Source organism: Lygodium microphyllum, chromosome 17, assembly GCF_053477565.2.
Source record: "Lygodium microphyllum isolate KBCC chromosome 17, Lygodium_microphyllum_v1.1.10, whole genome shotgun sequence".
Lineage (NCBI taxonomy): Eukaryota > Viridiplantae > Streptophyta > Polypodiopsida > Schizaeales > Lygodiaceae > Lygodium > Lygodium microphyllum.
Window position 1 is genome coordinate 31,385,832 of NC_141151.1, and position 14,231 is coordinate 31,400,062.

Genomic DNA, 14,231 nt, shown 5'->3' on the forward strand with positions numbered 1-14,231 from the left:
TTTTGGAGATGTTTTTGGAGATAAAATAGAAATGTCTAAAATACGAAAGACTTGGACATCCTTACCCTCTGAGCAATTTTCCCCCATATCTATACTCTCTCATGGCTCTATTGTTACCTTTTCTCTATGTTTATGCAACCTTCATTAATAGAGTGAATTACTTACACCCTCCTTTCCCTTGGCACCTTTGTGTGCCTCTTTGTGCATCTCCACTCTACCTCCTGTGACAACCAAGTAGGCTCCCCGTTTCTATTCATAGTAAAATGAATACATGAAAGAAGGAGCTGCATATTGAGGTAGAGATTGAATATACCCCATTATTTAAAAGAACCTAGCGTACCAGTGTCAACCCTCAGGTTTTGCAAAGTTACAAGAAAATGGGATTGAAACATGTGGATTTGTGGATTGATGGGAGAATCTACCCAATTGACCCCTTAAATAATAGACCTCCAACTTTCTTAGGAATCACAAATTTGCTGAAGTATGTGTGTGAGGGTGAAAATGGGTTACTCGGTTATCCTAGGCAGCTCAATGATCAGGCATTCAAAGTATTTACAACTTGCCAAGTAACAATAAAAAATTGCCATGATGTGATCGCTGCACATCAACTTCATATACAATAGCTCATTGGAGAAGTGGTACAGCTGAATGACACTATAATTCACAAAACAATCAAATTATTTCAATGCAGGACACTATCCATGACATTGGTATCTCATATGAGGAGGCAAAGGCACAATTGGACAACTTAAGAAAGATTGGCTTGAGAAAGATCAACAGCAAGCTAACATAGGAGCGCAAACGAAATAAGAAGCCAATCAATGAGTTAATTGTGAATAGCGGCTAGTGGAAGCAACGTATCAAAGCATGTAAGGTAGCTCAGAAAGAGAACCTAGGTGAGGGTGAGGTTGGATCATGTATTAGTAGATTGTTGAAGGCAAGTACATTGGAAAACACTTTGAGCAATCCTAAGTTTAAGGCTGGAAGGAAAAGGTGATTGAGTGCACATTAAAAGATGCATCAAATGAGTTCTCAGTTGTGGATACATAATCTATTTGTGACAGGGCCGATATTACCACAACGACTTACTCAAAGATATTCAAATATGTGAAGGCTGAGTTTGGTCGTGTGCTGAAGAGAAATAGAATCATGTCTCTTCCTCAACCTTCAAAGTTAATAGAGGCTCGATAGCAACTTAATATAAAGGTTTTGGAGCTGATAGGAGATCCCATGCATGTTCAATGCATGGAAACACTAAAGATTGGGACCAAAAATGCATATGAGGTAAAGTTCACCGAACTCAACAATTACTATTTAGATTTGTACAAGGTGCAGTCGGCAATGGTAATGTACTACAATATGTATGTTGATGAATATAATGATAAATTGCAGTTTGTTATAAAATTAGATGAAAGTGAGGTCATCAAAGAAGTAAAGCTTGAAAGAGTTAGTATAACTCTAATGAATAGAGCTTTACAATTTGACAAGAACAACCCAGGGAACTTTAGTGTTCAATCTGAGTACCATGTGTGGTGGCTCACTGCATTTGAAGTTCCTAAGGAAACATTTGAGGTGTTGTAGATGTTCTTTATGCACACAAGCATTCCAAGCATCATCGATCGTCAGGAACATGGTGAGATGCTCTTAGTTGAAGGGTATGGTCAATACTTGGTTGAACGGCATCTTGCAACAGGAGACTTGAAAACTTTAAAATGCATGTGTGGAACCTCAAATGGTGCAAATACAAAGAATCCATGCCTATATTGCTTGACAGAGAGGGTGGAAGGAAAGGACGGAAAGAAGAACTGGCAAAGGGTGACAAGTGATGCACCAACGCGCAATAGAGAAGATCCCACTTGGAAGCCCATCTTCAACATTCCATTGGATCATATTCACATTTGTTCATTACATGCTTTTGTCAAAATCATGGAGAAACTTGTATATGAATACATTTGCTTTGCTTATAGGATACAATCAGAAAAAGAAGCCATTGCAACGTGTAGGAATGTGGAGCAAGTGCTATCAAAAATTGGGCTACACAAGCATGAAGTGATGATTGAAAAAGATGAGAAGAGATCATGAACATCTGGTAACTTGACAAAAAAGCCTTGCTTTGGAGAAGCAAAGTCTAGGAAGTTTCTCTCAGCACCCATCAATGAGGAAGGGAATCTCATGGTTTACGATGGCTGGAAGAAGTTACATTTTGCAGTTCCTGATCGAAGTAATGGAGGAAAAACAAGATTGGCCAAAGCTAAGGTTTGGATAAGTCTTAACAAATTGACTCCCTTACTTTGCAAGATGGTGTTTAACAATGAAGATAAGCAATAATTTATCAATGTTGTGCATAGCTTCTACGAAAACATGGTGGAAGCATGGGGCAAAAGCTCTATCACATATTATATGGTATGCACTAAGTTAATATTTTGAAATTGTATGAATTGTATAAACTATTGAGCATAGTTTTACTCGTGTGTGATATGTGTCTTTGTGGCATATCCTTAAGGCACATAGGCTATACTTTGTAGAAAAGGAAAGCATCAGAATTTGGTCCACACAAGGGATGGAAAATTCACATTGGATAGCGCGTGGTGCATACCAAAGAAAAAGATCATGGTGGAGGGGTGAATGGTAGCAATCCAAGATCCAGTTGCTATCTTGGTAGTATACGATTATAGTAGCGGATGAAGCTAAACTCTCGCAAAATAGAGCAAATGAAAGTGCTGACGAGTTGCAGACATGATGGAATCACATCGTGTCACTAAAAGAGTATGTTATGAAGCCCCAAGTGCCAAAGAAAACCATGCCAAGTGGCTAGAAACAAGGCTTCGACAAGGCAGTAAATGGGTTTGAAGAGAGCCAAGATAATAAGATGAGCAATGTGTTCAGTGTGAATGCAATTTATAGTTTAAGAGAGAAAGAGACAGTGTGCATCTATGTGAATGAGTCTTACAATTTAGGGTTATATAAAAGAGGGTTTCACTTTCTATCTTATTCATTGAGTTCTCGCATCTCTTGTGCAGGAAAGATGGCTAGGTCTAAGGTAGTTGCAAATAAGCTTCCGCTCAGAGCCCCATATCATGTTCAGCCCCTTGGAGCATCTACTAGCTCAGATGCACCCCCTTCTCAACCTAACCCACAAGGGTCCTCCTCAGCATCCCCACAAGAAACACAAGTGGAAGCCAAGTACAGTGGCCTTGAGAGAAATTAGGAGGTATCAACGCTCTTTTGATTTCATCATTCCGAAGGTGAGCTTCTTGAGACTTGTTCATGAGATTGTGCAAGACCTCTACCGCACAGAAAGCAGGAGGTGGTTTTTGGCACAAGGTCAGGATAGACCTGATCGCTTCACAAAAGAATGTTTTCATGCTCTACAGTGTGTTGCAGAGGCCTTTTTAGTTGACTTGATGACTAATGCTCAGCATTTTGCAATATATGCAAAGCGCATCACTGTAACCCCCAAGGGCTTCTAACTTATAAGAAATCTTCAAGCAGTAAAGGATGCATTCGTTCCAATGGAATGAACACAATTTGTAATGTTATCTTTTTTGGCACAGTGTTATCCTCGTGCATTGGACATATGACTATGTCCCAGTGCAAAACTATTGTATGCGCCCTTAAAATATGAATTAAAATTTTACACTTGTCCTTCACTCTCAACTTTGACTATGCATCTTCACTGTATTTCAATTATTACTTACAGTTTTTGTTAGCACTATCAATTTCAATAGGAAAAACATGCAAAAATTTGCCATTTCTTGTTGCAGACAAATTTTGGTGTGGGATAATTTTTAAAAATACTAAACTGTATCAGAATGCGACGAAACTTCACATGCGCACTCGTTAGGTGGCCAAGAGCCCTTTTTTTTAAAAAGCTTTCGGACCCTTGGTCTGAAATCTGGCGTCTGGAGCCACTTTCCTGGCATCTCTTGGCCGCCTAACGAGTGCGCGTGTGAAGTTTCGTCACATTCCGATAAAAGGTTATGGATTTATGATCACACGATGGACAATGTGTATGAAGCTGCATTAACCTGATTTTGGGGTTTAAATGGGTTAAAAGTTCATTATTCTTCTCATTTTCACATCTTGTTTTCTTTGCTTCCTCCATTTTCACATCTCCAACCTCTGTCTCTTCTCCGTCTTGCCCTCCTCGAGCTTGCATGGCACGCAGCAAGCAAGCATGTCATCATTTCGGCCCTGGGAAGACCTCACGCCAAGGCCCACCACCTGGAGCACAAGGTGGAGCCTCCTCTAGTGCAGCAACAGGTGCTCCCCATAGAGCACAAGGACCACCACAGAAGAAGAGGAGATGGAAACCGAGCACTGTCGCCCTTTGAGAGATAAGGAGAATCCAACGTGAATACAAGATTCTCATCCCGAAAAGTTCTTTTCATAAGGTTGTTCGGGAAGTCATGCCAGACTTGGAGCTGAAAGGGATGGGTGTTAAGAAGACTATAAGTGTTTGCATTGAGGACAAATAGAGTGTACGACCACGATAGAAACACAAAGACATAGACACAGACACAGAGAGCAAAACTCAAACCCTAAACACAAAACTCAAAACTCAAACACAAACAGAAGAAGAGAGAGAGAGAACACAACTGTGAAGTGAATGAATGTTGTAAATGAATGTAAGAGTGTATAGTGTGCTCAAGCGCAGAGCAATGTCAGAGTGTGACGTCCATCAAAGACGGATCCCAAGTCTGTGACCACCAATCGGAGTGTAGGAGTACTGAATAGTGAATGGCAGCAGGCTGGTCACCAAAACGCAGCAGTCTTGAGGCTAGAAACTGGTAAACGCAGCAGTGTACCACCGATCGGGGTTTGAAAATTGTGCATAGTCTGATGTAGACAGTAGGCTGAAACAGTGTCTGAGAGTGTCAGGGCCTGCAATGCTAAAAACGCAAGCTGGCTGACCCTGGAGATGATGGACAACAAGTTGAACGACACTCTGGGATAGTTCCAGCAGTTGAGAGCTGTCGCCTACAGCAATGGACAGGCTAAAGATGATGTGGCTACAGTCGATGATGGTTGAACAATAGATGGAGGCGGGCTGTAGGCTGGAAACTGGGTGCCAACAGCAGCAGAGGGTGTGTGGGCTAGTGTAACCTACAAAACAAGGATGATTGATGAATGGGGGCAGCCTATCTATTTATAGATGTGGAAGGGCACCCCAAAAATTAGGGTTTCCACTAAACTTTCTCGAACCGCTCCCAGTTTTAGGGTTTCCACTGAACGCTCTCAAACCGCTTCCCATTTTAGGGTTTTACTCTAAAATAGCATTTTTAGTGTCTTTTGGGGCTGTTTAAGAGGCTAATCAGCAAGTAATGCATATTTTAGCTCAATACCCCCTCTCAGGCCCAAAACTGAGCCGAAAGGTTAGGCCAGCCATTGTGATGTTGATGTACCCCAAGGCGTCCCACCCCAAAGCAGCCAAGGCATTGGACAAAGGGTGCACGTCAGCTGCCCAATGGCCTACCAAGACTACAGGGGTGATGGTTATCTTACCAAGGGAATCCAAGTAGTCACCCTAGAGAGGACAAGGCATCAGACAAAGGGTGCACGTCGACTACCCAGTGGCCTACCAAGCCCTACAAAGGCGGATGGAACTACATGGAACTTTTTTGTGTTGTTTTTTTTTTTTTGAATAAGTGTGGTAAATTTTATGGGATGCGGCCAATTGAGGAATAGTGACCCAGAAGACAAGAGTAAGAAGGGTATACCCAACACATCACAAAACAGTACAAGCTAACCCATCCACTCCGGGTGTCGATGACGAGGAAAAGTAGGTGATGAGGTATCCATGTGATGAAGAAGGATGGTGGTGTGGTAACAATAGCCGCCGGTGGAAACAACTTAGGATCCGCTCAAGTGGTGCTCTGCACAATGAGATGCAAAGTATGCTAGATGCTGAAGAATGCTCATGCAGCATGTGCCACTTGGACAGTGTCCCTCATGGGGAAATTGTTCACTTGCCCAAGCGTCCTAGTACAAAGATGATGAAATCATGCAATGCAAAGGGTAAGGTACAACAGGGGGGAGAAGCCGATGTCGAAGACAAAGTGCTGAAGCCTGTAGAATACCAAGAAGGGTAGGAACCCCTCTCAATCTCGATGTAGATGCCGAAGAAGGAAGAGGAGTCTGATGTCGGTCTTCTGTGGTGCCGAGAACCATAAGGAATGAAGAGGAGGAGGAAGCATCCCAATTGGAAGAGCTAGGTAGAAGTCACCGCCATGATAGCATCAAGAGAGATGTTGCACAATCCGCCTCGGGAGGGGAAGCCTCCATGCTGGTAGAAGAGCAAAACTCCAAGGATGATAAAACCATTAAGGAACATCGCACATCCCAAGTCTCCAGCCCAGGTAGAACTGGGCAAACCTGCATGTTAGCCCTACACTGAAAACAAAACCTGCAAAGGAGATCAAAGTCTACAATCATAGAGGTCAATAGTGAGATGCTCCAAAAAACAAAACAAAACAAAAATGAAAAGCTAACTGAAGGAACAAGTGCAAAGATGCAAATGTGTATGTGTGTGTGAGTAAATGCAACGGAAGACTTAAAATGTAGAGACAGAAATCCTATGGGCCTAACTCTAAGAGTGCAAAAAATGAATGCTAGACTGACCTAGGGTATCCGAAAGGACCTAGAGACATGCTAGTCTAAGAAGGTGGCCACCATCGCGTACGTCTAGTAGTGGCAGGGCTCTGCCAAGGGAACGCCTGACGAGGTGGGGAGGAAGGTGAGATAGATGCATGAAGTGAAACGGGATTGGAACTTGCAAACCAATCAACCAACCCTTCAGGAGTAGAGAAGGATGGCCGTTGAGGCTGTCTGGGTGCCACATGTCCAGCAGTCGTTGTGGGGGTTGGAGGAGCAGATGGGGTAGCAGCGGAAGGCATAGCCCCACTAGACTATAAAGTCGTAGCGGTCTACTAAGGCTTTTTAGGTGGAAGACCTTGGGACTTGGAGCGACACTCCTCATCCACATGGCCTGCTCTCTGGCAGTGTGTGCAAATTTAGTTTTTCTTAGGGAGTTGCTACTAGATAGATCTTGATTCTTTGGTTCCATTGGAGGAAGAGGAGTCACCCTTTGATTGTCTTGCCTTTGCATCTAGCGAGTTCTTGCCACTAGTGGTTTTCCCTCCTGAAGAAGAAGCAACCAACCCCCTCTGCTCTGAATAAGGCTGTGATGAGGATTTCTTGTGGACTTGATCATGCAGCCTTGCGTAACACAAGAATTGACACTCAAACTCGTAGAAGGTTGGCAATCAAGGTTGGGAGATGATGTGTTGAATGAAATTGAAGTATTTTGCGAGCAACTTATTCAAGAAGAATGTAACCTGATTGTCATCTGACTTTGGAGAGCCATTAGTGGCAAACTCACCAAGTAACCGCCTATAGTCAGCCAGCTTGACTTTCAAATCATCCCCTACCTTAAGAGAGAACTCTTGAAGCTCAAAGTCGAGATTGATACGCCGAGTACGATCACGAGCCACATAGCAATCGAGAAGGTGACTCCAATGCTCTGACACGAGCAGGAAGTGCTACAACTGAGAGTGAAACTCAAGAAGCAATCCCTGCATCAACTCAACATTGGTTGTAGCATTGCAAACTCTCCATTGACCGATGTAGTCAGGGTGAGCTAGTTGAGGGTCCAGCATAGGCTCTAGACCAATGACAAGGCCCCAAAGACCCTGAGACTCAAGCACTTGTTGCATGAAATTCGGCCAAGTAGTGAAATTTGACCTGTTAAAACGTGTCTTATTCGTGAAGGCATTCTTGGCCGTTGCAACAGGAGTGGTAGTGCTCGGAGATGGATAGTGTGAAAATGTGTAGTGGAGGTAGGATGGGGGAGTGGAGTACACTTGGGAATGGGCCCCAGAGTGCCCACCAGGCATGTGGGTAGTGTGCAAGGTGGATCCATAGGTAGGGATGGGCTGACTAGGCATGGGCATGGTAGCCACACGAGGAACCCAAGGAGGTGGGATGGGATGGGAACACGGGGAGCAGAAGATGGGAATCCCTGCATAGGTGTAACCCAAAGAGAGTGTGAAGACGCACCATAAGCTGAGGATGGAAACCCCTGCGTATGAGTGGTCATGGGAGATGTGAAGCTGGGGATAGTGAGGGGGATGCCCATCACAGTCGTCCCAAGAGTGATGGGTATGCTCATTTGCTGAAAGGTGAGAGGCATTGCGTTAAAGGGTGGCATTCCCCCTAACAAAGTACCATGGTGTAAAGAGGTAGAAAATGGGGTGGAGAAGGAAAAGATGCTAGGAGTGGAGATGGTACATCCAACCCCTAGGGTGTGTGATGCAGATGTGGAGTGTAATCCAAGATTTTGGAAAGATGATGAGAGATGATCAAGGTGTGATATAGAAGAGGGTGGGATGGGAGGGAAGTGAGAAGTGTGTGTAATATGCTCAAATGAAATAAAAGCTGTAGATGTACCTGAATTTCGTCTCCTTCGTGAGCCCCCTCTATTGAAGTTTACAAACGCAAAGCCATCCGAATCCTGTACCTCAAAAGAAGAAACAGGCGAGGGTTTTGATTCATGCAACATAAAAGAATTGTGCAAACCTAGCATTGGACCTGGCGGAGATGATGAAAATGGATCTCCAGACGTTCTGAATGCTGTATGTCCTCCATGATCGAAGAGGTGGCCAGCCTCACCAACCGGTCCAAATGTAGTAGCAAAACTGGTAGGAGGGGTGTAAACATCACCGTACTTGTTGCGATAGTACTCCTCAAAGTCCTCCTCTGTCATGTTAGTGAAATCTTGTGAAGGTGGAGTGTCGTCCTCCTCACCGAGTCCATAATGCCGTCTCAGGGCCTCCAATGATGGAGAAGCCTGATAAGACATCATAGGAATTGGAGAAGAAGGTGTCTGGGACATTGTGATTCGGTTACGAGTCATATTGTGTGCCTTGCACAACTAGCTCTCAACATACACATCATAGTAGATAATCCACCTTACTTGCTTTGAGCCTCTATATAGGGCCTACTTAGAAGCTCACTTGCTTCATTTGGGTGCATAATTATATGGGACGTGTATGAAAGCACTCAAATCTTGGCCATCTATCTAGGCCATTAAGAATGGCTAACCCATAAGCACCTCCACAAGCATCTCCTACAAGGCCAAGAGATAATCATCGTGGTCATTGCACTTTGTAATGCCATGTCCTATCTTGTGATGTCCTATTGAGTCCCAATTACTTTGATGCAAAAGTGTGCTCTTCACTCTCGAGGAAGGGCACCTATCTTTCTGATGTACATGTACTAAAGTCCCCAACAAATATAGCATCTCATATATAAAAATAATGCACGGTATCCTCATACAGTGGTAGGTAAGGTAATATCTTAGTATCATATATGGAGTCCATGAATGCAAAGTTGAATGCTGCAGTGTGTGTGTGTGTGTGTGTGTGTGTGTGTGTGTGTGTGTGTGTGTGTGTGTGTGTGTGTGTGTGTGTGTGTGTGTGTGTGTGTGTGTGTGTGTGTGTGTGTGTGTGTGTGTGTGTGTGTGTGTGTGTGTGTGTGTGTGTGTGTGTGTGTGTGTGTGTGTGTGTGTGTGTGTGTGTGTGTGTGTGTGTGTGTGTGTGTGTGTGTGTGTGTGTGTGTGTGTGTGTGTGTGTGAGACCTTAAAGCAATACTATAACTCCCATGTAACCTTATAGAGTTAAAGAGCATAAGTGATCTTGAAAGAACAATTGAAATATATTTTAAATTTGAAAAAATGTATTTGGGAGTGTATACATAAATGGAATAGAAAACACCTCTCATAGAAAATGATGAATGATGCATACTCAGTAAGATATAAAGCAAGTTAAACATATGCATGAAAAAGAGAGGAACCATTTGTTACCTAGGAGCCAAATAGATAGATTGTTAGTGAGAAATAAATGACCAAATCCTATGTCACATGTGTTAATAACAGTCCTTAGTTGTTATCCATTTTCCCCTTGGAAATAGGTGATTACCTTTTTTTGTTCCATTTTTTATAACAAACACACAAGCATTAACTAGCTAGATAGAAACTAAATAGTAAACTGAAAGATGATCGATGGTATAAGAAGAATAACAATAATAGCAAGTCCTTAAAAGTGAAAGAGAGGATAAAGAAGGATAAGACTGAAGTGCCAACATGATGGGTAGGTGGTGTTATCTATAACTCAAAGGTTTGGGAGTAGCATTAAAATTGTGAGAAAATAACAAAATTATGCATGAAGACACATTCACAACACAAGATATTAATTATGGGGGGATACTAGTAATAGCTCCAAAATATGGTGGAAGAGATAAAAAGGTCTCTTACAACAAACCATAGTAAAGTTTGAGTGCCTGATAGACCCCGAAATAGAAACCATACCAGGGTAGTGAAGCATGAGTGCTCTTCTAGTAGTTAAAAATGTTGTAGAGTTAAAGCACATCAATATTCGAAGGTACATGTTGTGCTTAGTGTAGTATGTAGTATAGAACATAGCAAAATTTGCACAAGATTAGACCATAATGAGACAATACTTGCATACACCATCTACAATATGTGATTTTGTAACATAAATATATTATGTAAACTTGTACAAACGGATGGAACTTTAGTGCAATTAACGACCAATGAATGGCAGAGCAATGATGCTCTTCAGCCACCATCACATATTGTTTTAGTGCAACTAAACATTGATTTTGTGTACTAACCAACCATAGATGACAAGGCATCAGAAATCATTCATAGAAAACATAGCATACCACACACAATTTATAAGTGCACCAAATATGTTTGATAAAGTAACAAATCATAGGCTAAATAAATGGTGTATCAATGCCCAATACAACTAGTAATGCACACATAGTCATAGAAACGCAACACTTGAAATGATAATCATTGATTATTTTATAGGGAAGGGAATGCATATGTGCTATTCACAAAGTGCAGCCCCACCACTGTACTCACAACCAATATGAATGTGTACAATTAGGGAATGTGTAAAGGAAACCACAAAATAGAAGAATTTGGCTAATCTATGTGATCCAGCCACTTGCCTCAACATAGGTTGTGCATGGAGAAAGAGAGGAGGAGGTAATCATCATCACTTCAAGAAGATGCGCAGTCTTGTTGAGTTGTATCACCACACTAGAAAAAAGGTGAAAAGGCTCTCATTTTAGAAGTAAAAAGATCAAACCCTAAGTTTAGGGTTTGAAAAACCAAAAAAGATGAGTTAAACAATTGCTAAGGGCAAGTGGGTGACATGTGTGTGTAGTGTAGGTAGTCATTTTTGTACTTGAATCCACATAATATGTTATAGCTCCTCCTTGTATAAAATAAGCACTCCTCCTAACCCTTTGGTCCCTCCTCTCTAGTGCCTTCTCCTTGTGACATGGCCAACTACAATGAGTTAACTAGCTTTGACCACCTTTCGGTGTGGGTAGATACATGGGTTGTGGTGTGTCTCCATTTATAGCATGATGTCAATGTCTCTAAAGGTCTCCTCAAACAAGCCCACATATATCCTCAAGATTGCAATTTCATTTCGTGATTGTCCAATGTAACTCATACAATATGTTAGGTCATGGGTATCTCTTTGTGATGATGATATAACCACTGTAAATCTCCCATATGTCCACCTTGCAACCCTGCGTATTTAGGACATAATCCATGGAATTTACTTTAGTCGCGAGCCTACTTGGGCTAGGAAGGTCATCCTCAAGGTAGATCTTCTCCCCAATTAAGGGTTCCCCTCTTTAAAAGAACATCAAGCCTCTTCTTCGTCAAGTCCTTACCAATTCATCCATCTCTCATTACCATTCATAGATTGACCACCCCCTAGGTGGCATTTGTCATTGCCATCCTCTAGTGGACTCTCTTCTTCTTTCTATCTCAACACTCTCGCATTTAGGTAACCATGATCCACTTTGAGGTTTCTTCTATCTCCCCTTAGATGCATCTAGACAGCTCCATCCAAGCATGCATTTCTTTTGTACATCATGATTTATTTTCCAAGTAACTCCAAATTTCATCCTACATGGGGTTTTCGGCTATTTCTTCCTCTTCCTTCTTTATTGTCTCTAGCAGTTTTTGGCAATCATTAACCTCTTCATGTAGCTTTCTTACTTAAGTTTTGCATACACCTATTGTATCTTCCTACTTCAATATCTTCCTTCCATGACGTGAGTTGTGCAAATGTTGTAAAATGCATTTTAGCCTTCCAAGAGAGGAAATTTTCCTATAGTAGACACTTGCCCATGTTGTTCGTTCGTTGTTTGTGGGCATGAATTTCAATGAGTTCAATGGATCATTGTGTTTTCTAACTTTATTGCCTCTTATGCGGGTCTTTACGATGTCATAATGCTGGTCATGTGCATGCACACACGTATGCACGCACACATGCACACATGCACGCATGCACGCACACACACGCATGCACACACACATAGAGATGTTGGGGGTAAAGGCGCCTATGCCTAGTTGCCCATGTATTCTACACTGACAGTACTCACGCCTACAAACTGCAGGTGGTGGGTGCCCGTCATCGTCACTTTATTCTTTATTCTTTTAGTGACACATGAATAAAGGGAAGGCTGTTCACACATTGTGACTATTGGAGTTCCCCATTGTGACTCTCTCTCTCTCTCTCTCTCTCTCTCTCTCTCTCTCTCTCTCTCTCTCTCTCTCTCCCGTGCAAGCTTTGATCCTTCTCACCTTTCAACTGGTATCAGAGCATGGTTTCTTGAGCATTCGAGCTTGGTCTATGACTCATTCAACATTAATTTGAACCCCTACACCATTGGTTCTCACTCTTGGTAGCCATATCCGACTCCTTCGAGCTCCGATCACTCCCTGACTTCTTGACCACCTACCCGGCCCATTTGGGCACCCTCATGGCATTCCTTCAGAGGTATTGGAGCTCTCTTTTGTTATTTCACTTCAGTCCACAGGTTTTGTGAATCAGGGCATCCATGTCCTCTTGCTTATTGTGATGCCTACACTCTACCAATGACTTTGCCCTTCAAGAGGGAGCTCCTGGGGTCCTGACTACCCCCCAGCCTTGCCTTGACCTTGCCCAACCCTTCCATAGACCCTAGATTAGTTTGTGCCATCACATGACATGCAGGAGTACCTTCCTTAGCTTGACATTGATCTTCTCCAGCTACTCCAACCATTGGGCACTTGGATAGGTCTCATTTGATGCCTAGAAGCATACTTGGAGCCTGAGATTGAAGCATTCAGCATTGGTATAGATTTGGGTCTGATTTAGTACTATTTTGGGACTGTCATAATAGTCCACAGGCTGTTATAAGCATTGTTACACCTACATTTGATGCTATAGCTTGGTTGGCATTGACATTTGATGCTTGGTTGGGTCTCGAATGGTCCCCGAATGTTAGGGGAAAGTATGCCTATTGATTGGACATCATTTGGAGCTGATTTAATGGCCTAAAATACTCATTTTTACACAGTAAATCACTACTATACACTCTAGGGCTGAAGCTTATTTAGTCACTTTATGCTTTGCCTATTGGTCCACGGGTGCTTCCTGGGTGTTTCATATGACTATTGGGATGCAAATGAAGGTTGGAAAATGATTTGGATGGTTCCAGAATGTATTTTGAGCCTTGTTTGAGCTTTGTATTGGTTGGCATTTACTTTACATTGGTCTACACCCGCATACTTTGTGTGACAGAGGTTATACCTATGGTCTATGTATGACCTGTTGGTACATGCTTGATGCTTATGTTACCTATACATGCTAGTTACGTTGTTTGGACTTGAATGCTATTGGAGCTTCATTTGGGCTTGAATTTGGATATTCTAGAGCTTATTTTGGTCTTGCTTTGGCTTGTCAGAGATTGATTGGGATTGTCTGCATGACATTGGATGCTATCATTGGATACTTGACCGCTCATATACTCTGGATGTCTTACTGATGTATGATCTTGGATATTCCGTCACTAGTGCTCTTGCATACTTTGTTTGAGATTATTTTCCTGACACTTACAGCTTTTGCGCCAGTGGGAGCGTCTTTGTACGCTTATCAGACATTGAGCAGTGCGGGTTATGCATATTGAGCTTTTGGATCTTTCAGACTAGTATCTCCTCATGAATGATGTATGGTTGATATATATTGGTCCATGTAGATGTACTTGGGCTAATTCAGCTTTGTATTCATTGAGTAGACACCGACTTGTGTCAGGTCTTGGCAGTGGTATGTACATTTTCCCTGTTGAATGGGGGGTGT